Source organism: Oncorhynchus gorbuscha, linkage group LGY (assembly GCF_021184085.1).
Source record: "Oncorhynchus gorbuscha isolate QuinsamMale2020 ecotype Even-year linkage group LGY, OgorEven_v1.0, whole genome shotgun sequence".
Lineage (NCBI taxonomy): Eukaryota > Metazoa > Chordata > Actinopteri > Salmoniformes > Salmonidae > Oncorhynchus > Oncorhynchus gorbuscha.
In genome coordinates, this window is record NC_060199.1 from 267,188 (window position 1) to 295,000 (window position 27,813).

At 42.8% G+C, this 27,813-nt stretch overlaps 15 pseudogenes; all 15 read left to right on the top strand.

Moving 5' to 3' along the window:
* The first annotated feature begins 9,236 nt into the window (after window positions 1-9,236).
* On the top strand, window positions 9,237-9,355 carry LOC124016742 (annotated as a pseudogene).
* Window positions 9,356-9,615: 260 nt separating this feature from the next.
* Window positions 9,616-9,724, top strand: LOC124016719 (annotated as a pseudogene).
* A 9,316-nt stretch (window positions 9,725-19,040) lies between these two features.
* On the top strand, window positions 19,041-19,149 carry LOC124016720 (annotated as a pseudogene).
* Window positions 19,150-19,391: 242 nt separating this feature from the next.
* LOC124016717 lies at window positions 19,392-19,510 on the top strand (annotated as a pseudogene).
* A 260-nt stretch (window positions 19,511-19,770) lies between these two features.
* On the top strand, window positions 19,771-19,879 carry LOC124016694 (annotated as a pseudogene).
* A 242-nt stretch (window positions 19,880-20,121) lies between these two features.
* LOC124016695 lies at window positions 20,122-20,230 on the top strand (annotated as a pseudogene).
* Window positions 20,231-20,530: 300 nt separating this feature from the next.
* On the top strand, window positions 20,531-20,639 carry LOC124016744 (annotated as a pseudogene).
* A 242-nt stretch (window positions 20,640-20,881) lies between these two features.
* Window positions 20,882-21,000, top strand: LOC124016753 (annotated as a pseudogene).
* A 258-nt stretch (window positions 21,001-21,258) lies between these two features.
* LOC124016709 lies at window positions 21,259-21,367 on the top strand (annotated as a pseudogene).
* A 300-nt stretch (window positions 21,368-21,667) lies between these two features.
* On the top strand, window positions 21,668-21,776 carry LOC124016745 (annotated as a pseudogene).
* Window positions 21,777-22,018: 242 nt separating this feature from the next.
* LOC124016729 lies at window positions 22,019-22,137 on the top strand (annotated as a pseudogene).
* A 260-nt stretch (window positions 22,138-22,397) lies between these two features.
* LOC124016743 lies at window positions 22,398-22,506 on the top strand (annotated as a pseudogene).
* Window positions 22,507-26,800: 4,294 nt separating this feature from the next.
* Window positions 26,801-26,909, top strand: LOC124016721 (annotated as a pseudogene).
* Window positions 26,910-27,151: 242 nt separating this feature from the next.
* On the top strand, window positions 27,152-27,270 carry LOC124016680 (annotated as a pseudogene).
* Window positions 27,271-27,530: 260 nt separating this feature from the next.
* On the top strand, window positions 27,531-27,639 carry LOC124016723 (annotated as a pseudogene).
* Window positions 27,640-27,813: the final 174 nt, after the last annotated feature.

Sequence of the window (27,813 nt, forward strand, 5' to 3'; positions counted from 1 at the left end):
CTATGAGGTCTACCTGTGTCGATTCTAAGCTTCCTGGAGCAACCGGAAGTGGTTAAATTGACCCAAACGGTTTTTTGATGTACATAACCTTCAAAGGTGAAATTGACTACATTCAAACCTGTGTAGATCGTAGATCAGTCAATTCTTAACTTAAAGACTTAAAACTCAGGATTCTGTAAGTTTCTATGTCAATCAAGACATGTGTTTACTTATAGCTTCCTGTGCCAACCGGAAGTGCCTTTAATTGGGTCACACTGTCTGTTTTGAAGGGTTAAAAAGTCACATCTTTCCTAAACTTCATATGTGTGACTAGGTAACCCTCATGAACTGTAAATCAGTCATTTCTCCCAATAGATTTAAAAGAAAAGCTCTCACACGCACACACAGCAAGGATGGAGTTAAAAGTGTGGTTCTTAAAGACACAGAGAGCAGGCAATGGCATTACCATAGTCTCCAGACTGTGCCGAGTTCAACGAGATATCCCGCTTGACCGTAGCTCGCTCGGTCTAAGCGCAGTGACCATGAAAAAAAGTAGGCCCAAAATTAAGCCTAGCCCTAAATGTAATTTGTTTTGGGTGACAGTGAGAGAACCCTTAGGGTGAGAAGCACAATTCGACCTCAGGTACGTTCCTAAGGTCCTCCCGATCCGTGCAAGCCTAACCTTGACCCTGTGGCATTAACCCTTAACAGTTAAAAGAAGGTGTTTACTTCAAACAGTTTGCATTGACTTCTCTGCCCATAGGAATACATAGCCTGCACCTCTAAATTCAACCTGAAGCCTATGTGGGTTATGAATGCCTTATGAAGCTGTCTTCTATGACAGTCCATCAGACCACTATGAGGTCTACCTGTGTCGATTCTAAGCTTCCTGGAGCAACCGGAAGTGGTTAAATTGACCCAAAAGGTGTTTTGATGTACATAACCTTCAAAGGTGAAAATGACTACATTCAACCCTGTGTAGATCGTAGATCAGTCAATTCTTAACTTAAAGACTTAAAACTCAGGATTCTGTAAGTTTCTATGTCAATCAAGACATGTGTTTACTTATAGCTTCCTGTGCCAACCGGAAGTGCCTTTCATTGGGTCACACTGTCTGTTTTGAAGGGTTAAAAAGTCACATCTTTCCTAAACTTCATATGTGTGACTAGGTAACCCTCATGAACTGTAAATCAGTCATTTCTCCCAATAGATTTCAAAGAAAAGCTCTCACACGCACACACAGCAAGGATGGAGTTAAAAAGTGTGGTTCTTAAAGACACAGAGAGCAGGCAATGGCATTACCATAGTCTCCAGACTGTGCCGAGTTCAACGAGATATCCCGCTTGACCGTAGCTCGCTCGGTCTAAGCGCAGTGACCATGAAAAAAAGTAGGCCCAAAATTAAGCCCAGCCCTAAATGTAATTTGTTTTGGGTGACAGTGAGAGAACCGTTAGGGTGAGAAGCACAATTCGACCTCAGGTACGTTCCTAAGGTCCTCCCGATCCATGCAAGCCTAACCTTGACCGTGTGGCATTAACCCTTAACAGTTAAAAGAAGGTGTTTACTTCAAACAGTTTGCATTGACTTCTCTCCCCATAGGAATACATAGCCTGCACCTCTAAATTCAACCTGAAGCCTATGTGGGTTATGAATGCCTTATGAAGCTGTCTTCTATGACAGTCCATCAGACCACTCTGAGGTCTACCTGTGTCGATTCTAAGCTTCCTGGAGCAACCGGAAGTGGTTAAATTGACCCAAAAGGTGTTTTGATGTATATAACCTTCAAAGGTGAAAATGACTACATTCAACCCTGTGTAGATCGTAGATCAGTCAATTCTTAACTTAAAGACTTAAAACTCAGGATTCTGTAAGTTTCTATGTCAATCAAGACATGTGTTTACTTATAGCTTCCTGTGCCAGCCGGAAGTGCTTTAATTGGGTCACACTGTCCGTTTTGAAGGGTTAAAAAAGTCACATATTTCCTAAACTTCATATGTGTGACTAGGTAACCCTCATAAACTGTAAATCAGTCATTTCTCCCAATAGATTTCAAAGAAAAGTTCTCACACGCACACACAGCAAGGATGGAGTTAAAAAGTGCGGTTGTTAAAGACACAGAGAGCAGGCAATGGCATTACCATAATCTCTAGGCCGTGCCGAGTTCAACGAGATATCCCGCTTGACCTTAGCTCGCTCGGTCTAAGCGCAGTGACCATGAAAAAAAGTAGGACCAAAATTAAGCCCAGCCCTAAATGTAATTTGTTTTGGGTGACAGTGAGAGAACCGTTAGGGTGAGAAGCACAATTCGACCTCAGGTACGTTCCTAAGGTCCTCCCGATCCATGCAAGCCTAACCTTGACCGTGTGGCATTAACCCTTAACAGTTAAAAGAAGGTGTTTACTTCAAACAGTTTGCATTGACTTCTCTCCCCATAGGAATACATAGCCTGCACCTCTAAATTCAACCTGAAGCCTATGTGGGTTATGAATGCCTTATGAAGCTGTCTTCTATGACAGTCCATCAGACCACTCTGAGGTCTACCTGTGTCGATTCTAAGCTTCCTGGAGAAACCGGAAGTGGTTAAATTGACCCAAAAGGTGTTTTGATGTATATAACCTTCAAAGGTGAAAATGACTACATTCAACCCTGTGTAGATCGTAGATCAGTCAATTCTTAACTTAAAGACTTAAAACTCAAGATTCTGTAAGTTTCTATGTCAATCAAGACATGTGTTTACTTATAGCTTCCTGTGCCAACGGGAAGTGCTTTAATTGGGTCACACTGTCTGTTTTGAAGGGTTAAAAAAGTCAAATATTTCCTAAACTTCATATGTGTGACTAGGTAACCCTCATGAACTGTAAATCAGTCATTTCTCCCAATAGATTTCAAAGAAAAGTTCTCACATGCACACACAGCAAGGATGGAGTTAAAAGTGCGGTTGTTAAAGACACAGAGAGCAGGCAATGGCATTACCATAATCTCTAGGCCGTGCCGAGTTCAACGAGATATCCTGCTTGACCGTAGCTCGCTCGGTCTAAGCGCAGTGACCATGAAAAAAAGTAGGCCTAAAATTAAGCATAGCCCTAAATGTAATTTGTTTTGGGGGACAGTGAGAGAACCCTTAGGGTGAGAAGCACAATTCGACCTCAGGTACGTTCCTAAGGTCCTCCCGATCCGTGCAAGCCTAACCTTGACCGTGTGGCATTAACCCTTAACAGTTAAAAGAAGGTGTTTACTTCAAACAGTTTGCATTGACTTCTCTCCCCATAGGAATACATAGCCTGCACCTCTAAATTCAACCTGAAGCCTATGTGGGTTATGAATGCCTTATGAAGCTGTCTTCTATGACAGTCCATCAGACCACTATGAGGTCTACCTGTATCAATTCTAAGCTTCCTGGAGCAACCGGAAGTGGTTAAATTGACCCAAAAGGTGTTTTGATGTACATAACCTTCAAAGGTGAAAATGACTACATTCAACCCTGTGTAGATCGTAGATCAGTCAATTCTTAACTTAAAGACGTAAAACTCAGGGTTCTGTAAGTTTCTATGTCAATCAAGACATGTGTTTACTTATAGCTTCCTGTGCCAACCGGAAGTGCCTTTCATTGGGTCACACTGTCTGTTTTGAAGTGTTAAAAATGTCACATCTTTCCTAAACTTCATATGTGTGACTAGGTAACCCTCATGAACTGTAAATCAGTCATTTCTCCCAATAGATTTCAAAGAAAAGCTCTCACACGCACACACAGCAAGAATGGAGTTAAAAAATGTGGTTCTTAAAGACACAGAGAGCAGGCAATGGCATTACCATAATCTCTAGGCCGTGCCGAGTTCAACGAGATATCCCGCTTGACCGTAGCTCGCTCGGTCTAAGCGCAGTGACCATGAAAAAAAGTAGGCCCAAAATTAAGCCTAGCCCTAAATGTAATTTGTTTTGGGTGACAGTGAGAGAACCGTTAGGGTGAGAAGCACAATTTGACCTCAGGTACGTTCCTAAGGTCCTCCCGATCCGTGCAAGCCTAACCTTGGCCCTGTGGCATTAACCCTTAACAGTTAAAAGAAGGTGTTTACTTCAAACAGTTTGCATTGACTTCTCTGCCCATAGGAATACATAGCCTGCACCTCTAAATTCAACCTGAAGCCTATGTGGGTTATGAATGCCTTATGAAGCTGTCTTCTATGACAGTCCATCAGACCACTCTGAGGTCTACCTGTGTCGATTCTAAGCTTCCTGGAGCAACCGGAAGTGGTTAAATTGACCCAAAAGGTGTTTTGATGTATATAACCTTCAAAGGTGAAAATGACTACATTCAACCCTGTGTAGATCGTAGATCAGTCAATTCTTAACTTAAAGACTTAAAACTCAAGATTCTGTAAGTTTCTATGTCAATCAAGACATGTGTTTACTTATTAGCTTCCTGTGCCAACGGGAAGTGCTTTAATTGGGTCACACTGTCTGTTTTGAAGGGTTAAAAAAGTCAAATATTTCCTAAACTTCATATGTGTGACTAGGTAACCCTCATGAACTGTAAATCAGTCATTTCTCCCAATAGATTTCGAAGAAAAGTTCTCACATGCACACACAGCAAGGATGGAGTTCAAAAGTGCGGTTGTTAAAGACACAGAGAGCAGGCAATGGCATTACCATAATCTCTAGGCCGTGCCGAGTTCAACGAGATATCCTGCTTGACCGTAGCTCGCTCGGTCTAAGCGCAGTGACCATGAAAAAAAGTAGGCCTAAAATTAAGCATAGCCCTAAATGTAATTTGTTTTGGGGGACAGTGAGAGAACCCTTAGGGTGAGAAGCACAATTCGACCTCAGGTACGTTCCTAAGGTCCTCCCGATCCGTGCAAGCCTAACCTTGACCGTGTGGCATTAACCCTTAACAGTTAAAAGAAGGTGTTTACTTCAAACAGTTTGCATTGACTTCTCTCCCCATAGGAATACATAGCCTGCACCTCTAAATTCAACCTGAAGCCTATGTGGGTTATGAATGCCTTATGAAGCTGTCTTCTATGACAGTCCATCAGACCACTCTGAGGTCTACCTGTGTCGATTCTAAGCTTCCTGGAGAAACCGGAAGTGGTTAAATTGACCCAAAAGGTGTTTTGATGTATATAACCTTCAAAGGTGAAAATGACTACATTCAACCCTGTGTAGATCGTAGATCAGTCAATTCTTAACTTAAAGACTTAAAACTCAAGATTCTGTAAGTTTCTATGTCAATCAAGACATGTGTTTACTTATAGCTTCCTGTGCCAACGGGAAGTGCTTTAATTGGGTCACACTGTCTGTTTTGAAGGGTTAAAAAAGTCAAATATTTCCTAAACTTCATATGTGTGACTAGGTAACCCTCATGAACTGTAAATCAGTCATTTCTCCCAATAGATTTCAAAGAAAAGTTCTCACATGCACACACAGCAAGGATGGAGTTAAAAAGTGCGGTTGTTAAAGACACAGAGAGCAGGCAATGGCATTACCATAATCTCTAGGCCGTGCCGAGTTCAACGAGATATCCTGCTTGACCGTAGCTCGCTCGGTCTAAGCGCAGTGACCATGAAAAAAAGTAGGCCTAAAATTAAGCATAGCCCTAAATGTAATTTGTTTTGGGGGACAGTGAGAGAACCCTTAGGGTGAGAAGCACAATTCGACCTCAGGTACGTTCCTAAGGTCCTCCCGATCCGTGCAAGCCTAACCTTGACCGTGTGGCATTAACCCTTAACAGTTAAAAGAAGGTGTTTACTTCAAACAGTTTGCATTGACTTCTCTCCCCATAGGAATACATAGCCTGCACCTCTAAATTCAACCTGAAGCCTATGTGGGTTATGAATGCCTTATGAAGCTGTCTTCTATGACAGTCCATCAGACCACTATGAGGTCTACCTGTATCAATTCTAAGCTTCCTGGAGCAACCGGAAGTGGTTAAATTGACCCAAAAGGTGTTTTGATGTACATAACCTTCAAAGGTGAAAATGACTACATTCAACCCTGTGTAGATCGTAGATCAGTCAATTCTTAACTTAAAGACGTAAAACTCAGGGTTCTGTAAGTTTCTATGTCAATCAAGACATGTGTTTACTTATAGCTTCCTGTGCCAACCGGAAGTGCCTTTCATTGGGTCACACTGTCTGTTTTGAAGTGTTAAAAATGTCACATCTTTCCTAAACTTCATATGTGTGACTAGGTAACCCTCATGAACTGTAAATCAGTCATTTCTCCCAATAGATTTCAAAGAAAAGCTCTCACACGCACACACAGCAAGAATGGAGTTAAAAAATGTGGTTCTTAAAGACACAGAGAGCAGGCAATGGCATTACCATAATCTCTAGGCCGTGCCGAGTTCAACGAGATATCCCGCTTGACCGTAGCTCGCTCGGTCTAAGCGCAGCGACCATGAAAAAAAGTAGGCCCAAAATTAAGCCTAGCCCTAAATGTAATTTGTTTTGGGTGACAGTGAGAGAACCGTTAGGGTGAGAAGCACAATTTGACCTCAGGTACGTTCCTAAGGTCCTCCCGATCCGTGCAAGCCTAACCTTGGCCCTGTGGCATTAACCCTTAACAGTTAAAAGAAGGTGTTTACTTCAAACAGTTTGCATTGACTTCTCTGCCCATAGGAATACATAGCCTGCACCTCTAAATTCAACCTGAAGCCTATGTGGGTTATGAATGCCTTATGAAGCTGTCTTCGATGACAGTCCATCAGACCACTATGAGGTCTACCTGTGTCGATTCTAAGCTTCCTGGAGAAACCGGAAGTGGTTAAATTGACCCAAAAGGTGTTTTGATGTACATAACCTTCAAAGGTGAAAATGATTACATTCAACACTGTGTAGATCGTAGATCAGTAAATTCTTAACTTAAAGACTTAAAACTCAGGATTCTGTAAGTTTCTATGTCAATCAAGACATGTGTGTACTTGTAGCTTCCTGTGCCAAGCGGAAGTGCCTTTCATTGGGTCACACTGTCTGTTTTGAAGGGTTAAAAAAGTCACATCTTTCCTAAACTTCATATGTGTGACTAGGTAACCCTCATGAACTGTAAATCAGTCATTTCTCCCAATAGATTTCAAAGAAAAGCTCTCACACGCACACACAGCAAGGATGGAGTTAAAAGGTGCGGTTGTTAAAGACACAGAGAGCAGGCAATGGCATTACCATAGTCTCCAGACTGTTCCGAGTTCAACAAGACGCCCCGCTTGACCGTAGCTCGCTCTGAGTGCAGTGACCTTGAAAAAAAGCAGAACCAAAATGAAGCCTGGCCCTCAATGTAATTTGCTTTTGGGTGACAGTGAGAGAACCGTTAGGGTGAGAAGCACAATTCGACCTCAGGTACGTTCCTAAGGTCCTCCCGATCCGTGCAAGCCTAACCTTGACCGTGTGGCATTAACCCTTAACAGTTAAAAGAAGGTGTTTACTTCAAACAGTTTGCATTGACTTCTCTCCCCATAGGAATACATTGCCTGCACCTCTAAATTCAACCTGAAGCCTATGTGGGTTATGAATGCCTTATATAGTGCACCAAGAGATAGTTTCTCACTTACGACATAACCTTCAAAGCTGAAAATGACTACATTCAACCCTGTGTAGATCGTAGAGCTTCCTGGACCAACCGGAAGTGGTTATAATCACCCTAAAAGTGTATATCCATACCCTGCCTGCAGTTTGATAGACACAGTGCATTCAACCTTGTGTAAATCAGTCAATTCTTAACGTAAGGACTTAAACCTCAGGATTCTGTAAAGGCATACCCCAGTGAGGATATGTTGTGACTTATAGCTTCCTGTGCCAACCGGAAGTGCAATAATTGGTGTCTCTTGGGCTGTTTCGACGGGTTAAAAAGTCAGATCTTTCCAAAACTTCATATATGTGATTAGGCAACCCCCATGAACTGTAAATCAGTCATTTTTCCCATAAAATTTCAAAATCACACACACATACAGCTTGGAAGTAGTGACCCATTAGGGTGGGTCACTACCCATTGGGGTCCGTAGAGACATACACTGCCAGCATTAGTTAACCTTGTTGGAACTTTTAAAGAACCGTCAGACCTAGAGTTCCGAAACTTTAGAATCCTGTTCTAGACCTCCGACCGATAGTGCGTGTTGAGTTACGTGGCTCTAGAAGGTTCTCGGACCGAGAAACAGCCTCGTACATTTGCATTGACTTCAATTCATTTTTGCATCATGAAAATGGCGACATTTAGAAATATCCCAGAGTCGCAAGACTAGGTGCATTGCGACCGTCTCGGCCCATACAGACAGACCCCAACGTTTCGGTCCGATAGCTCATTCAAGGACCCCGTAGCAAGTCATAGAAAAAAAGTTAATTTTCAGCACCAATTAGGGTTTTTGCTCAGACACCAAATGACCGATCGAGCCGAAACTTGGGATTCGGGGTCGCCTCAGCTAGGCCTACACATAACATAAGAAATGGACCCGCAGCTAGAACGTAACTATGTGTTTTATGTTTTTAAATGGTTTGAACCGAAGGCGTTGTGAATTTTGGTCTAGCTCTGAAGTATGTGATAGTTGGCTACAGAACGAGTTGGAAAAAGTGGGTTTAGTGTCAGTTTGTATCAGTTTGGTGTCAGAATGATATCTAATTTTTTTTTTTTTTTTTTTACCTTTATGGCAAGTCAGTTAAGAACATATTCTAATTTCCAATGACGGCCTGGGAACAGTGGGTTAACTGCCTGTTCAGGGGCAGAACGACAGATTTGTACCTTGTCAGCTCGGGGGTTTGAACTCACAACCTTCCGGTTACTAGTCCAACGCTCTAACCACTAGGCTACGCTGCCGCCCCAAATTGACTGATGGACGGTGACTTGCTGGTGACTCTTGTCCATTTGCAATATGTTTAAACAGTGAGGTACCATCACCAAAAGTGACATTCTGAAATCAACCCTAACGAGCCATTGAGATGAACCAGAATCACTGCCCAGCCATCCCGAGTTCATCGGGCCAGTCAATTTCACATTCCTGCAGGATTTTTATGGCATGACATATTCGTGATGGTATCTGCCCATTGAACCATATTGCAAAAGCACAGCTGAAATATGTGCCCTCGCTTTGAAATAAGTAAGCAAGGTAAGTTTGTATTTCATCCAACAATCTGTGCTACAAATTATGGCTGCATTATATGCAATTTCTTCCACTTTTTGAGTGACACAAAGTTGCTTATCTAAATGGTGAAAATGCAACAGCTGTTAATCAGACTCACTTTGACTTTATATAGTGCACCAAGAGATAGTTTCTCGCTTACGACCACACCGGCCTGAGTACGCCTGATCTCGTCTGATCTCGGAAACTAAGCAGGATCGAGTCTGGTTAGTACTTGGATGGGAGACCGCCTGGGAATGCCAGGTGCTGTATGCTTTTTGTCACTGCCTTGTGAAATTTCAACTCTTTGTCCGTTTCTTCCCACAAGGCTGAAATATATGCCCTCGCTTTGAAATAAGTAAGCAAGGTAAGTTTGTATTTCATCCAACAATATGTGCTACAAATTATGGCTGCAGTATATGCAATTTCTTCGACTTTTTGAGTGACACAAAGATGCTTATCTAAATGGTGAAAATGCAACAGCTGTTAATCAGACTCACTTTGACTTTATATAGTGCACCAAGAGATAGTTTCTCGCTTACGACCACACCGGCCTGAGTACGCCTGATCTCGGAAGCTAAGCAGGGTCGGGCCTGGTTAGTACTTGGATGGGAGACCGCCTGGGAATACCAGGTGCTGTAAGCTTTTTGTCAACTCTTTGTCCGTTTCTTCCTACAAGGCTGAAATATGTGCCCTCGCTTTGAAATAAGTAAGCAAGATTAGTTTGTATTTCATCCAACAATCTGTGCTACAAATTATGGCTGCATTATATGCAATTTCTTCCACTTTTTGAGTGACACAAAGATGCTTATCTAAATGGTGAAAATGCAACAGCTGTTAATCAGACTCACTTTGACTTTATATAGTGCACCAAGAGATAGTTTCTCGCTTACGACCACACCGGCCTGAGTACGCCTGATCTCGTCTGATCTCGGAAACTAAGCAGGATCGAGCCTGGCTAGTACTTGGATGGGAGACCGCCTGGGAATGTGATAGAGGAATTTTTAATTCCCTTATGTTTTATTGCCAAAACCAATTTAATTCGCACTCATTTCTAATTCATGATAAGTTGTAAGTTTATCATTTGCATGAATTAGTAAGAGACCAGTCTTAAAAAACAAGTTCAGCATTTATTCTTGATGAGTACTGAATGTTCACACACATTACCACAGGTTATAAACTGAAAATGACGTCAGCGTTTTCCAAACGTTCCGTTTCACAAACAGAGGGCCCCTCTAATTCTCAAGCCTCCGCGTTATCAGCACGAAGTCAAGGCCAGTCAGCATAAATCAACATTCCCGACCATTTTGGAGATGGCCCGTTCCCACCACCTGGAGATTTGTACAACTGAATGAACTTAAAGAACAGACCTTCATTGTTACTTAACTTCCTGACTACATTATATACAATTGTGAAAGGGAGCAAGAGGGACAGTACATTATAGCATTTGGACTAGTCAGTTTCTGATTGGAATGTATACATAATTAGTCATTTCAAACATATTTTCCTCTATCAATCCTCCCTTTGATCAAATATTATACATTCAATTCTACATCTAGTTTTATTTAATCATAAAAAATGAAAGTATAAACGAACTTATCTAACCTTTTTATAGAGGTTTATCAGATTATCATATGAATAGACACATAATCAACAAATCAATTATAAATGTTTATCCAACTCTCCACATTTCATTAATCAATTCTAACCTTAACTCCAACTGTTTTTAAATCTACATCAGAATCATAACTCTTCCTTCCAGGATTCTTTTTTGTTTTTCTTTTTACAATCTTCGTCAAAAAAACAGTTTAATCATTGAAACAAATTACAATCTAATTCCCCTTCATGTCAACACTATTCGCATCAAACATAAATTCCCCACAAATGACAGATCCGGATTCGTCCACTTCCTCTGTAGACATGCCTCCAGTCCTACACAGGTCAGAATCTGGAATCGGCCCATAACGCACCATCCGTTGGGTCATTGATCTTTCCAGAGTCCTGGAAACAACGCCTCGCACACAGGGAATTAGACAACAGCCGCATAAAATTAATACAGTCATACAGGTTGATACAGCCCAAAACACCACATTTTTCCATAAATACTGTCTACCCAATTTAGTTCAGAGAAGTATCCACCCCAGAGTTTCTGCCAACCCGTGAGCCAGGGTGGTCAAACCAGCTGAGGCTTCGGGCACTGATTCGTCCGGAGCCGTGCTACCTGGGATGTAAGACATGGTCCTGATTATCACGCCCACTTCCTCCTTTTATCTAATGCAATTCTATTCTGTCAGGTCATCCAGCTGGTTGCTTCAGTCTGTTCTACAAAACCTTTAACAACACCTTTGGTATTCCTGCTAAAGCGCTGTTGATTACCATAACTATAATTACACACCTCGTGGAATCCCAATGTTATCAATATATACTGTCGTCAAAAGACCCAGATGGAGCATCTCTCTCGTTTTGGCTAACTTCACGTCTTGGTGTTGTATGAGTGTAAAAGGCATTCCTAAATGTACTAGAGCGCATAGCCCAGTCCAGTCAGTCGGTAATACCGACCACAAATTCATTCCCCCGCACAACCACCAGATGTCAGCCCTGGCCACCTTCAACATTTTGAAATCTCCAGAGTTCAACCAGCCTGTCAAATCAGACATGGTCTCGTCAGTGGTAATATTCTCTGTCTTATTGCAGGTACCAACTTCCCCCACGTATTTCCCGTGTGTACAGTATCTGGCAAAACAGTAATATTCTCCTCTCGTCACGGTAAAGGGAGGAAGTCTTGATTTAAATGGAACCTGGGGATATAAATAGTGTAAATCAATACAGCTATCATTACTTGGCATTCCTGCTTTCATGAACAGCTTTACCATACATGCCATTCCCTTACTATACTTTACCTGGTCCCAAATTGAGTGTATGGGTTTACATAGCCATCCCTTTCAGTGTGAGCTATGACCTGGCTCCACGACTTACACGGTGATTTACACAATTACTTCCCATAGAGTCCCATGGTTCTAGACTGCCAAGGGGTGAATGACCCCAATTGATCTACACAAAATTCTACTGAGAGATCCTTGCCGAATTCCACCCTCACTTCCTTACTATTTTGTTTCCGTGACCTTCAGAGAATCTTAGGTAACATCCCATTTCCCTCATCTAGCACATGAGTCAAATTATCCTCTTTGGCACTTTCCGGGGGATCATGGTGAATCAGGAATATGGCCCCCACAATAAAACAGCTCAGGACGGTCAGTGCACATGTGAAGCCCCACCCTCTCCCGAGAACATATCAACAGCCAGAGGCCAAGCCATCACTTCACTTCTATGAACGCTCACAGCTGGGGAAAGGTCAGGTATAGGGAATCTTCAGAAGGAGTTTGACCCCGTTCCATATGGGTCACGGTTCCTCTCCTTCCCCTGTGACCGCTCGACAGTGGCAGTATGACTCACCCCTTACAATGTGTGACATGTACCCAGGTAGCTCTTTCGGCTATTCTCACCGCGAAGGCAGTCACCAGTAGTACTTGGAATGGTCCCTCCCACCAAGGCTGCTTCCAGTTTTTTTCTTCAATGATTGGATCCAGATCCAGTCTCCTGGTTGAATCTCGTGTGCCACCTCCCTCTAATTCTCCTGCTGGGCATAAAACTTTTGACATACGTGTTTGATTAATGAACAACCTCCTCATGTGTCCCACCATACTGCTTTCTATTTCTAATCGCCCTAATTGGGGCATTCTATAGGGTCTACCAAAAACTTTCTCAAATGGAGATAGCCCCTCCCTATCAGGGGTTATTCTAATAGTCATTAACACTATGGGCAGGCATTTTATCCCGTTCATTCCAGTACTTAGGTGTGTTTTCCTTAATCAACCTTTTACCGATCGATTCATGTTCTCGATAAGGCCAGCGCTTTGGGGGTGATAAGAACTATGTTTCTTCATATTTATATCCAATTTCTGACCTATATGCTCAATTACTTCTGGTAATCCAAATCGCGGAATTATCTCCTGACATAATGCTCTAGCCACTGTTTCTGCGTCTGCTGAGGATGTAGGAAACACTTCTACCCATTTGGTATATTTATCAATTATTGTTAAACACCACTTCTTGTTTTCACTCCTAGTTAGTACACCGTGAGCAAAAGTTTTTAAAATAGTTAGTTATTCCATATGCTACAAAGTGCTGTTTAACCATTCCTACCATCCCCCCTGTTGATACATGGCTTTGCCCATGTATCAATACAGCAGCATATTTAAACAGTGACTTAGGTAAAACAGGTAGATTCCCTTTATGCCAAATACCTCCTCTATCTACAGCTCCCATTCTGACCCATTTAGAAACTTATTTACCCACTATGTTATCTTTGCTCTTCCTGCACCCCCCTCTAACTTATCTGCTCTCCCACCTTCAAGGTCTCTGCGGTGCGTGGGAGGGCTCCTCTGTATGTTTCTCATGTTTTCCAAATTTGAACTACATGGGAACTACAAACCCATGGACCCTCTTTTAGAAAAAAAATGTCTATGAGCGGCTTTTCTCCAAATTCCTTAATCAATCTATCTTAATCCCAACAATAATCCTAACTCCTCATAGATGTCCTATATTCCTGTTAAATATAATACTATTTAAAAACGTATAATCTAATAGATGCTAACCATATTAAAAATCCTTCCTACACTAACAAGCCCTCTCCTTGGGGACCCTCAGTATTCTATCCGACAATAACATGGGTTTAATATGTGTTGCAAAGTGTGGAATAAAACTTTGGTCCTGGAAAACAGAGTAAAGCAGAACAAAGCATTCTTATAACCCATCTGGTCCTCTCAGCTATTCTTATCCAGCATCAGGTGGGCACCATGCCACCCTTCACGACAGGGAGAACAAACATACATGGGTCATCCTCAGTCAGTAAATAATACAGGAATTAGGGTCAGAAATCCAGTAACCACCATACCGGTATACTTACCAAACCAGTCTCCCAACCAGGGTGGACAGTCAGACTCCTCTACCCCGGACATGGTCCTCATCTCAGCAGATAGCCCATTTAAGGCCCTTAGATATACTACCATCTGGACTGGTGTTATTAGGGATATACGTACAACATTGTTCACTGAACATTTTGTAGACTCCCCCCTGACTAGCAAGAAGCATATTCTAAGCAAGTCCATTCTGTATAAGACAGCCACAAATTGTCCCTACCATCAAAACCAGTCTCCGTGCCTCATTGATCAATAGCTGAATAGTCTAACATTAATTACCTGAATGGGATTTTTAGCATAGTGGTGACAGGTTCGGTCCAGGGGTGATAGAGGAGTGTGTCTGGCCCCGGTCCGTCTGAGACCTCCGGTTTTGGCAGTACCTTAATAGAAAACACACCCACCGTGTCTGTCCCGGTCCTTTGTAGTCCGGGGTGCAAGTGCCTGCATCAGAGAGCTTAATAGTTTTGATGGTTAGTAGGATTTCATCACCTTTACAAAGTTCAACAGTGCTCCCAGGTTTCCCCCATATTATGGAAAGCCTATCCACCTTTGTGGGATCCCCTTTCTCCAGTCCCAAAACTGTCCCAAGTTGGTTATCATACGGACACCCTCCCCTATTACACAGGTAATGTCTCCCGTCTTTTGACACTCCTGTAACCGAGTGTTAAAACCAAACAAAAATATCTCAATTTCTTCCCTGCCCTGTTGGCTCTAAATATGTTATCTTCCACTATTTATTCTCAATGATAAATATGACTTTCTCTCTGTTACAATACCAAATCCCCAATAGCCCATTCAAAAAACTTCACAGCTAATGTTATAAGACAGAATCCTGAACCACTTTCTCATTTCGGTTCAAACAGTAATTCTAACCCTCAACCAAAACTGCTTCATTTCTAATGAATTTACCTTAATACTAGTAACTCAATATGACCCCATTCATTATACAAATGACTCTCCCCGAGGCTGATCAGACCTTGGGAGCCAGTCATGATAAGGTCAAAAGGTCATACCATATTAGGCATAAAGAACCCTTTATCTTTTGAATAGAAATAGTCACCTGTATAATTCAAACCCATAAAAAACATCTCATAAGGTTCCATATGTGAGCCTGCCTCTAAAATACCCTTGCACTAAACAAACAGTTCTAACAGTTGTTCCATGTGTATAATTTGCAGACCTTTTTAAAGCTTATCTCTCCCCAAAGTTGTAATCCCAGGAGGCCTCTAAAGTGAGCCACCTCACCCCTAACTATCATTCCCTAATGCTATTTCGAATCAGAAACTCAATAGGTGAACTATAACTAAACCTAATGATAATTCCCCTTTAACTCAAATCATTAATCATAAGTTTTAATCGTCTACGGATATGTTTACTTAAATGACCATGCTACTTTTAGATACAATTAACCCGATAACCTTATTATCCAATGAATTACTTTTTCTCTCTGCCGCAAATGTCATACATTTCACAGTGTAAGGAATTCGTAATTTAATCCCCGATATTTAATAAATATGCATTCGCATTCTCTCATGGCTCCTTTAATTTACTTAACTTGGGTAACTTTCATCCGTTCCGGAACAAAGAGTTCTACCTAAACCCGCCAGAAAACACTGTTCAACTAAATTAAATCAAACCCAAAAATTGAATATAACCAATAAACAAATAAACAAAAACTTTTATCTCAACTTCTGAAAGGTTTACTCGAAGCCTCGATACACACTCTAATAGCCATACAGTTTGCTCCGTTATTGCCAGTTTTCTGGTGACAAAAGTGTCACGATGGTGACGTCATCATCAAGCGCTCAATCTGCCAATTCGTAGCGACTTCAAATGAATTGTAAATAATTATTGTTCGATTAACCACATCTGTTCAAATTCTGAATTATAATTTACCACCCCAACCAATCATCTCTAAATTCGCCAATTTTATAAAATCTTTTCGATGGGCATAAATCATGATTGTCTCTTTGTTATCATTTAGAATCCAATTTGCTCTAAATACCTGTCTCGTCTTTGACTTAGTATTTTAATTACAACTCTATTCCCAATACGTTATTCACTTGTCTAATTACAACTCAAACCACTGTGATTACCGTGCACTGTCCCTTTAAGATAAGACTTTTCCTTTGTTCCCCGCAATGAGAACGGAAACCAGATCGTTTTTAGAATACGTTACTTTTTTGTTCAAATTCACTGGCGTTACCTTAACCAAACATCAATAATCAGAAAAACAATCACAACTTCTTACGATTAAACTATTCTTACCTAATTTATAGTCAAAAGCGTTGCACTATATAGCCCCATTTGAGTGTCTAGCAATTCCGTTGCTTGGCTATAGACACAAATCTGCCCGCCTTTGTAAAATATATATTCCCTATTCCGATTGAGTTCAGTTTTAAATTATAATCAGAGTAAACCCAACCGAACTTCTCAATTTAATTTACCCTAACATTTAACGTACCCTGTTTTTGTGTTAAACTTCTCATGTCAATTGATTCATAAATAGCCATAACGTCCAGGCAGGCTGGAATTGTATTGTATCTCTCCGTTATCCCCTTTTTCACAGTTAATTGTATTTGTTACTCCGACATCTAGACAACAGAAAATAGCCCAAATTTGAACGCCCAAAGTTTTCCCTCAGTTCCCTTTCTTTACTCGATTGTCGCCTCTGACTTCCCCACAGTTAAATTACAACCTGTTGACGATTTTTTTGTGGAGTGTTACACTCCCAATTTTGTTACAATTAAAACATCTTGTATTTTTCTTTTTCACATTATTACCACATTCCTTATGTATTTGTTTTACCAGGAATTCTAACTTTTCGACATCTAGGCGTCCATCAAAACCATACCCTTTTCCCCATTTAGGACAGAAATCTACATTCCTTCTATCTTTTTTTTTCATATAACGGTAATCTTCCGTCTCTTCAGAAAGCAGTTTAGAAGGGTTACTACCCATTATAATACATTCCTGCCCCAAAATAATTCCAATCTCCAACCCTTTATGTTAATTTCTCTTTATTGGAATCCTTATCTACTTACGCCTAATAATTCCAATATTTAACACCTTATGGTTAATATCTCTTTTATTGGGATCCTCATCTACTAAAGTCTGACATTAAGTCTCACCCGTATACGATACATTACTGTTCCTTTAGGACTTTTGCTAAGATCGTCGCTCCAAATCAGCCTACTTGTAGGGTTGACCGAAGACAAATAGACCGAGTCTCAAGAGTCTCCGTCCACTCGTCGTTCAATCTGATACTAGTTTTCACCCGTATACAGCGATCAATGTTCCTATAGGACTTAAAATATCGCCCCAAATATAGCTTAATCTGTAGAGTTGATTGAAAATGACCAACGGAAAAGCAACTCAATTGTTCCCCATAATCTAAAAAATAAGGACCACCAACCTGCAGTGTCTATTTCCAAGATCTATATATCTATGGGGTCACTTGTTCCGTCTCTCCGCTGGATACATTGTTCAATCTGACATTTAACTCACCCGTATACAGTAATCCTCGTTCCTTTAAGCCTTTTAACTTAAACTATGTCGCTCCAAACCTAGCCTACTTGTAAAGTTGACCGAAAACAAATGGACCGAGGCCAGTCCCAAAACCAATCCTGCAGTGTCTATTCTTGAAAGCTGATGGCATAAAATCACCTGTTCCGTTTCTTCCCACGGAACCTCAACCACACGATCACTTTTCACTATCAAGAACACTGACTACTAAAAACCGGGAAAGACCCCCCCCGTCCATTCATCGCTCAATCTAACATTAGTTTTCACCCGTATACAGTGATCACTGTAGGACTATACAGTAATCCCTGTTCTCTATAGGACTTTGAACTACAATGTCGCTCCAAGCATAGCCTATTTGTAGAGTTGACTTTTAAACTGAGAACAACTTAAATCACTCTATGATAATTTAAATAATTCCCCCTTAATCAAGAATAAAACATACTGACCTTATCGCCGACTGGGAAAGCAATGTTCGTTGTATCTAGTCACTCTCTCTGTTCTCTGTGATAATACGCAGGCCTGTTTAAGTTAACCTCAATTCAGAGGTCAGGTCTTTAGTAAAACGAGTCAAACTCGTCCGTGCACGATTTTCAGCGTATTACCTTCAGATAACAGATAAAGATATTTAGATCCGGCTTCGAAGGACCAAATTGATAGAGGAATTTTAAATTCCCTTATGTTTTATTGCCAAAACCAATTTAATTCGCACTCATTTCTAATTCATGATAAGTTGTAAGTTTATCATTTGCATGAATTAGTAAGAGACCAGTCTTAAAAAACAAGTTCAGCATTTATTCTTGATGAGTACTGAATGCTCACACACATTACCACAGGTTATAAACTGAAAATAACGTCAGCGTTTTCCAAACGTTCCGTTTCACAAACAGAGGGCCCCTCTAATTCTCAAGCCTCCGCGTTATCAGCACGAAGTCAAGGCCAGTCAGCATAAATCAACATTCCCGACCATTTTGGAGATGGCCCGTTCCCACCACCTGGAGATTTGTACAACTGAATGAACTTAAAGAACAGACCTTCATTGTTACTTAACTTCCTGACTACATTATATACAATTGTGAAAGGGAGCAAGAGGGACAGTACATTATAGCATTTGGACTAGTCAGTTTCTGATTGGAATGTATACATAATTAGTCATTTCAAACATATTTTCCTCTATCAGAATGCCAGGTGCTGTATGCTTTTTGTCACTGCCTTGTGAAATTTCAACTCTTTGTCCGTTTCTTCCCACAAGGCTGAAATATGTGCCCTCGCTTTGAAATAAGTAAGCAAGATTAGTTTGTATTTCAACCAACAATCTGTGCTACAAATTATGGCTGCAGTATATGCAATTTATTCCACTTTTTGAGTGAAACAAAGATGCTTATCTACATGGTGAAAATGCAACAGCTGTTAATCACACTCACTTTGACTTTATATAGTGCACCAAGAGATAGTTTCTCGCTTACGACCACACCGGCCTGAGTACGCCTGATCTCGGAAGCTAAGCAGGGTCGGGCCTGGTTAGTACTTGGATGGGAGACCGCCTGGGAATACCAGGTGCTGTAAGCTTTTTGTCAACTCTTTGTCCGTTTCTTCCTACAAGGCTGAAATATGTGCCCTCGCTTTGAAATAAGTAAGCAAGATTAGTTTGTATTTCATCCAACAATCTGTGCTACAAATTATGGCTGCATTATATGCAATTTCTTCCACTTTTTGAGTGACACAAAGATGCTTATCTAAATGGTGAAAATGCAACAGCTGTTAATCAGACTCACTTTGACTTTATATAGTGCACCAAGAGATAGTTTCTCGCTTACGACCACACCGGCCTGAGTACGCCTGATCTCGTCTGATCTCGGAAACTAAGCAGGATCGGGCCCGGTTAGTACTTGGATGGGAGACCGCCTGGGAATGCCAGGTGTTGTATGCTTTTTGTCACTGCCTTGTGAAATTTCAACTCTTTGTCCGTTTCTTCCCACAAGGCTGAAATATGTGCCCTCGCTTTGAAATAAGTAAGGAAGATAAGTTTGTATTTCATCCAACAATCTGTGCTACAAATTATGGCTGCATTATATGCAATTTCTTCCACTTTTTGAGTGACACAAAGATGCTTATCTAAATGGTGAAAATGCAACAGCTGTTAATCAGACTCACTTTGACTTTATATAGTGCACCAAGAGATAGTTTCTCGCTTACGACCACACCGGCCTGAGTACGCCTGATCTCGGAAGCTAAGCAGGGTCGGGCCTGGTTAGTACTTGGATGGGAGAACGCCTGGGAATACCAGGTGCTGTAAGCTTTTTGTCAACTCTTTGTCCGTTTCTTCCTACAAGGCTGAAATATGTGCCCTCGCTTTGAAATAAGTAAGCAAGATTATTTTGTATTTCATCCAACAATCTGTGCTACAAATTATGGCTGCATTATATGCAATTTCTTCCACTTTTTGAGTGACACAAAGATGCTTATCTAAATGGTGAAAATGCAACAGCTGTTAATCAGACTCACTTTGACTTTATATAGTGCACCAAGAGATAGTTTCTCGCTTACGACCACACCGGCCTGAGTACGCCTGATCTCGGAAGCTAAGCAGGGTCGGGCCTGGTTAGTACTTGGATGGGAGAACGCCTGGGAATACCAGGTGCTGTAAGCTTTTTGTCAACTCTTTGTCTGTTTCTTCCTACAAGGCTGAAATATGTGCCCTCGCTTTGAAGTAAGTCGCTCTGGATAAGAGCGTCTGCTAAATGACTTAAATGTAAATGTAAATGTAAATAAGTAAGCAAGATTAGTTTGTATTTCAACCAACAATCTGTGCTACAAATTATGGCTGCAGTATATGCAATCTATTCCACTATTTGAGTGAAACAAAGATGCTTATCTACATGGTGAAAATGCAACAGCTGTTAATCACACTCACTTTGACTTTATATAGTGCACCAAGAGATATTTTCTCGCTTACGGCCACACCGGCCTGAGTACGCCTGATCTCGGAAGCTAAGCAGGGTCGGGCCTGGTTACTACTTGGATGGGAGACCGCCCGGGAATACCAGGTGCTGTAAGCTTTTTGTCAACTCTTTGTCCGTTTCTTCCCACAATGCTGAAATATGTGCCCTCGCTTTGAAATAAGTAAGCAAGGTAAGTTTGTATTTCATCCAACAATCTGTGCTACAAATTATGGCTGCAGTATATGCAATTTCTTCCACTTTTTGAGTGACACAAAGATGCTTATCTAAATGGTGAAAATGCAACAGCTGTTAATCAGACTCACTTTGACTTTATATAGTGCACCAAGAGATAGTTTCTCGCTTACGACCACACCGGCCTGAATACGCCTGATCTCGTCTGATCTCGGAAACTAAGCAGGATCGAGCCTGGTTAGTACTTGGATGGGAGACCGCCTGGGAATGCCAGATGCTGTATGTTTTTTGTCACTGCCTTGTGAAATTTCAACTCTTTGTCCGTTTCTTCCCACAAGGCTGAAATATGTGCCCTCGCTTTGAAATAATTAAGCAAGGTAAGTTTGTATTTCATCCAACAATATGTGCTACAATTATGGCTGCAGTATATGCAATTTCTTCCACTTTTGAGTGACACAAAGATGCTTAGCTAAATGGTGAAAATGCAACAGCTGTTAATCAGACTCACTTTGACTTTATATAGTGCACCAAGAGATAGTTTCTCGCTTACGACCACACCGGCCTGAGTACGCCTGATCTCGGAAGCTAAGCAGGGTCGGACCTGGTTAGTACTTGGATGGGAGAACGCCTGGGAATACCAGGTGCTGTAAGCTTTTTGTCAACTCTTTGTCTGTTTCTTCCTACAAGGCTGAAATATGTGCCCTCGCTTTGAAGTAAGTCGCTCTGGATAAGAGCGTCTGCTAAATGACTTAAATGTAAATGTAAATGTAAATAAGTAAGCAAGATTAGTTTGTATTTCAACCAACAATCTGTGCTACAAATTATGGCTGCAGTATATGCAATCTATTCCACTATTTGAGTGAAACAAAGATGCATATCTACATGGTGAAAATGCAACAGCTGTTAATCACACTCACTTTGACTTTATATAGTGCACCAAGAGATATTTTCTCGCTTACGGCCACACCGGCCTGAGTACGCCTGATCTCGGAAGCTAAGCAGGGTCGGGCCTGGTTACTACTTGGATGGGAGACCGCCCGGGAATACCAGGTGCTGTAAGCTTTTTGTCAACTCTTTGTCTGTTTCTTCCCACAATGCTGAAATATGTGCCCTCGCTTTGAAATAAGTAAGCAAGGTAAGTTTGTATTTCATCCAACAATCTGTGCTACAAATTATGGCTGCAGTATATGCAATTTCTTCCACTTTTTGAGTGACACAAAGATGCTTATCTAAATGGTGAAAATGCAACAGCTGTTAATCAGACTCACTTTGACTTTATATAGTGCACCAAGAGATAGTTTCTTGCTTACGACCACACCGGCCTGAGTACGCCTGATCTCGTCTGATCTCGGAAACTAAGCAGGATCGGGCCCGGTTAGTACTTGGATGGGAGACCGCCTGGGAATGCCAGGTGCTGTATGCTTTTTGTCACTGCCTTGTGAAATTTCAACTCTTTGTCCGTTTCTTCCCACAAGGCTGAAATATGTGCCCTCGCTTTGAAATAAGTAAGCAAGATAAGTTTGTATTTCATCCAATAATCTGTGCTACAAATTATGGCTGCAGTATATGCAATTTCTTCCACTTTTTGAGTGACACAAAGATGCTTATCTAAATGGTGAAAATGCAACAGCTGTTAATCAGACTCACTTTGACTTTATATAGTGCACCAAGAGATAGTTTCTCGCTTATGACCACACCGGCCTGAGTACGCCTGATCTCGGAAGCTAAGCAGGGTCGGGCCTGGTTAGTACTTGGATGGGAGACCGCCTGGGAATACCAGGTGCTGTAAGCTTTTTGTCAACTCTTTGTCCGTTTCTTCCTACAAGGCTGAAATATGTGCCCTCGCTTTGAAATAAGTAAGCAAGATTAGTTTGTATTTCATCCAACAATCTGTGCTACAAATTATGGCTGCATTATATGCAATTTCTTCCACTTTTTGAGTGACACAAAGATGCTTATCTAAATGGTGAAAATGCAGCAGCTGTTAATCAGACTCACTTTGACTTTATATACATTTACATTTAAGTCATTTAGCAGACGCTCTTATCCAGAGCGACTTACAAATTGGTGCATTCACCTTATGACATCCAGTGGGACAGTCACTTAACAATAGTGCATCTAAAACTTAGGGGGGGTTGGGTGAGAGGGATTACTTAACCTATCCTAGGTATTCCTTAAAGAGGTGGGGTTTCAGGTGTCTCCGGAAGGTGGTGATTGACTCCGCTGTCCTGGCGTCGTGAGGGAGTTTGTTCCACCATTGGGGAGCCAGGGCAGCGAACAGTTTTGACTGGGCTGAGCGGGAGCTGTACTTCCTCAGTGGTAGGGAGGCGAGCAGGCCAGAGGTGGATGAACGCAGTGCCCTTGTTTGGGTGTAGGGCCTGATCAGAGCCTGGAGGTACTGAGGTGCCGTTCCCCTCACAGCTCCGTAGGCAAGCACCATGGTCTTGTAGCGGATGCGAGCTTCAACTGGAAGCCAGTGGAGAGAACGGAGGAGCGGGGTGACGTGAGAGAACTTGGGAAGGTTGAACACCAGACGGGCTGCGGCGTTCTGGATGAGTTGAAGGGGTTTAATGGCACAGGCAGGGAGCCCAGCCAACAGCGAGTTGCAGTAATCCAGACGGGAGATGACAAGTGCCTGGATTAGGACCTGCGCCGCTTCCTGTGTGAGGCAGGGTCGTACTCTGCGGATGTTGTAGAGCATGAACCTACAGGAACGGGCCACCGCCTTGATGTTAGTAGAGAACGACAGGGTGTTGTCCAGGATCACGCCAAGGTTCTTGGCGCTCTGGGAGGAGGACACAATGGAGTTGTCGACCGTGATGGCGAGATCATGGAACGGGCAGTCCTTCCCCGGGAGGAAGAGCAGCTCCGTCTTGCCGAGGTTCAGCTTGAGGTGGTGATCCGTCATCCACACTGATATGTCTGCCAGACATGCAGAGATGCGATTCGCCACCTGGTCATCAGAAGGGGGAAAGGAGAAGATTAATTGTGTGTCGTCTGCATAGCAATGATAAGAGAGACCATGTGAGGTTATGACAGAGCCAAGTGACTTGGTGTATAGCGAGAATAGGAGAGGGCCAAGAACAGAGCCCTGGGGGACACCAGTGGTGAGAGCGCGTGGTGAGGAGACAGATTCTCGCCACGCCACCTGGTAGGAGCGACCTGTCAGGTAGGACGCAATCCAAGCGTGGGCCGCGCCGGAGATGCCCAACTCGGAGAGGGTGGAGAGGAGGATCTGATGGTTCACAGTATCGAAGGCAGCCGATAGATCTAGAAGGATGAGAGCAGAGGAGAGAGAGTTAGCTTTAGCAGTGCGGAGCGCCTCCGTGATACAGAGGAGAGCAGTCTCAGTTGAATGACTAGTCTTGAAACCTGACTGATTTGGATCAAGAAGGTCATTCAGAGAGAGATAGCGGGAGAGCTGGCCAAGGACGGCACGTTCAAGAGTTTTGGAGAGAAAAGAAAGAAGGGATACTGGTCTGTAATTGTTGACATCGGAGGGATCGAGTGTAGGTTTTTTCAGAAGGGGTGCAACTCTCGCTCTCTTGAAGACGGAAGGGACGTAGCCTACGGTCAGGGATGAGTTGATGAGCGAGGTGAGGTAAGGGAGAAGGTCTCCGGAAATGGTCTGGAGAAGAGAGGAGGGGATAGGGTCAAGCGGGCAGGTTGTTGGGCGGCCGGCCGTCACAAGACGCGAGATTTCATCTGGAGAGAGAGTGGAGAAAGAGGTCAGAGCACAGGGTAGGGCAGTGTGAGCAGAACCAGCGGTGTCGTTTGACTTAGCAAACGAGGATCGGATGTCGTCGACCTTCTTTTCAAAATGGTTGACGAAGTCATCTGCAGAGAGGGAGGAGGGGGGGGGGGGGCGGAGGATTCAGAAGGGAGGAGAAGGTGGCAAAGAGCTTCCTAGGGTTAGAGGCAGATGCTTGGAATTTAGCGTGGTAGAAAGTGGCTTTAGCAGCAGAGACAGAGGAGGAAAATGTAGAGAGGAGGGAGTGAAAGGATGCCAGGTCCGCAGGGAGGCGAGTTTTCCTCCATTTCCGCTCGGCTGCCCGGAGCCCTGTTCTGTGAGCTCGCAATGAGTCATCGAGCCACGGAGCGGGAGGGGAGGACCGAGCCGGCCTGGAGGATAGGGGACATAGAGAGTCAAGGGATGCAGAGAGGGAGGAGAGGAGGGTTGAGGAGGCAGAATCAGGAGATAGGTGGGAGAAGGTTTGAGCGGAGGGAAGAGATGATAGGATGGAAGAGGAGAGAGTAGCGGGGGAGAGAGAGCGAAGGTTGGGACGGCGCGATACCATCCGAGTAGGAGCAGTGTGGGAGGTGTTGGATGAGAGCGAGAGGGAAAAGGATACAAGGCAGTGGTCGGAGACTTGGAGGGGAGTTGCAGTGAGGTTAGTGGAAGAACAGCATCTAGTAAAGATGAGGTCGAGCGTATTGCCTGCCTTGTGAGTAGGGGGAAGGTGAGAGGGTGAGGTCAAAAGAGGAGAGGAGTGGAAAGAAGGAGGCAGAGAGGAAAGAGTCAAAGGTAGACGTGGGGAGGTTAAAGTCGCCCAGAACTGTGAGAGGTGAGCCGTCCTCAGGAAAGGAGCTTATCAAGGCATCAAGCTCATTGATGAACTCTCCGAGGGAACCTGGAGGGCGATAAATGATAAGGATGTTAAGCTTGAAAGGGCTAGTAACTGTGACAGCATGGAATTCAAAGGAGGCGATAGACAGATGGGTAAGGGGAGAAAGAGAGAATGACCACTTGGGAGAGATGAGGATCCCGGTGCCACCACCCCGCTGACCAGACGCTCTCGGGGTGTGCGAGAACACGTGGGCGGACGAAGAGAGAGCAGTAGGAGTAGCAGTGTTGTCTGTGGTGATCCATGTTTCCGTCAGTGCCAAGAAGTCGAGGGACTGGAGGGAGGCATAGGCTGAGATGAACTCTGCCTTGTTGACCGCAGATTGGCAGTTCCAGAGGCTACCGGAGACCTGGAACTCCACGTGGGTCGTGCGCTGGGACCACCAGAGTAGGGTGGCCGCGGCCACGCGGTGTGGAGCGTTTGTATGGTCTGTGCAGAGAGGAGAGAACAGGGATAAACAGACACATAGTTGACAGGCTACAGAAGAGGCTACGCTAATGCAAAGGAGATTGGAATGACAAGTGGACTACACGTCTCGAATGTTCAGAAAGTTAAGCTACATAGCAAGAATCTTATTGACTAAAATGATTAAAATGATACAGTACTGCTGAAGTAGGCCAGCTGGCAGTGGGTGCGTTGTTGACACTACACTAATCAAGTCGTTCCGTTGAGTGTAATAGTTTCTGCAGTGTTGCTATTCGGGGCTAGCAGGCTAGCTAGCAGTGTTGTTTACATTACGTTGCGTTAAAAGAACGACAATAGATGGCTAGCGAACCTAGAAAATCGCTCTAGACTACACAATTATCTTTGATACAAAGACGGCTATGTAGCTAGCTAAGTAGCTAGCTACGATCAAACAAATCAAACCGTTGTACTGTAATGAAATGAAGTGAAAAAGTGATACAACCTGTGAATGCGACCGGGTAGTTGAGTTCTATACAGAAGACGTTGGCTAGCGTTGGCTAGCTGTTGGCTAGCTAGCAGAGTTGGCTAGCTAGCAGAGTCACCTACGTTAAGGACGACAAATAGCTGGCTAGCTAACCTCGGTAAATTAAGATAATCACTCTAAGACTACACACTCTAAACCTAAACAACACAATTATCTTGGATACGATGATACGATGATACGAAGACAGCAAAGACAGCTATGTAGGTAGCTAACACTAAACTAATCAAGTCGTTCAGTTGAGTGTAATAGTAATAGTTTCTCAGTGCAGCTAGTCAGTGGACGTTAGCTAGCTGGCTAGTGAAGACTACGTTAGGACGGCGAAATACGATAATTACGCAATTATCTTTGATACAAAGACGGCTATGTAGCTAGCTGAGAAGAAATTGCTAAGATAAGACAAATCAAACCGTTGTGATATAATGAAATATAATGAAAAAGTTATACTACCCGTTGGAGCGACGTGCAGATGCGACCACTCGCGACCACTCTAGTGCACCAAGAGATAGTTTCTCGCTTACGACCACACCGGCCTGAGTACGCCTGATCTCGGAAGCTAAGCAGGGTCGGGCCTGGTTAGTACTTGGATGGGAGACCGCCTGGGAATACCAGGTGCTGTAAGCTTTTTGTCAACTCTTTGTCCGTTTCTTCCTACAAGGCTGAAATATGTGCCCTCGCTTTGAAATAAGTAAGCAAGATTAGTTTGTATTTCATCCAACAATCTGTGCTACAAATTATGGCTGCATTATATGCAATTTCTTCCACTTTTTGAGTGACACAAAGATGCTTATCTAAATGGTGAAAATGCAACAGCTGTTAATCAGACTCACTTTGACTTTATATAGTGCACCAAGAGATAGTTTCTCGCTTATGACCACACCGGCCTGAGTACGCCTGATCTCGTCTGATCTCGGAAACTAAGCAGGATCGAGCCTGGTTAGTACTTGGATGGGAGACCACCTGGGAATGCCAGATGCTGTATGCTTTTTGTCACTGCCTTGTGAAATTTCAACTCTTTGTCCGTTTCTTCCCACAAGGCTGAAATATGTGCCCTCGCTTTGAAATAAGTAAGCAAGGTAAGTTTGTATTTCATCCAACAATATGTGCTACAAATTATGGCTGCAGTATATGCAATTTCTTCCACTTTTTGAGTGACACAAAGATGCTTATCTAAATGGTGAAAATGCAACAGCTGTTAATCAGACTCACTTTGACTTTATATAGTGCACCAAGAGATAGTTTCTCGCTTACGACCACACCGGCCTGAGTACGCCTGATCTCGGAAGCTAAGCAGGGTCGGGCCTGGTTAGTACTTGGATGGGAGACCGCCTGGGAATACCAGGTGCTGTAAGCTTTTTGTCAACTCTTTGTCCGTTTCTTCCTACAAGGCTGAAATATGTGCCCTCGCTTTGAAATAAGTAAGCAAGATTAGTTTGTATTTCATCCAACAATCTGTGCTACAAATTATGGCTGCATTATATGCAATTTCTTCCACTTTTTGAGTGACACAAAGATGCTTATCTAAATG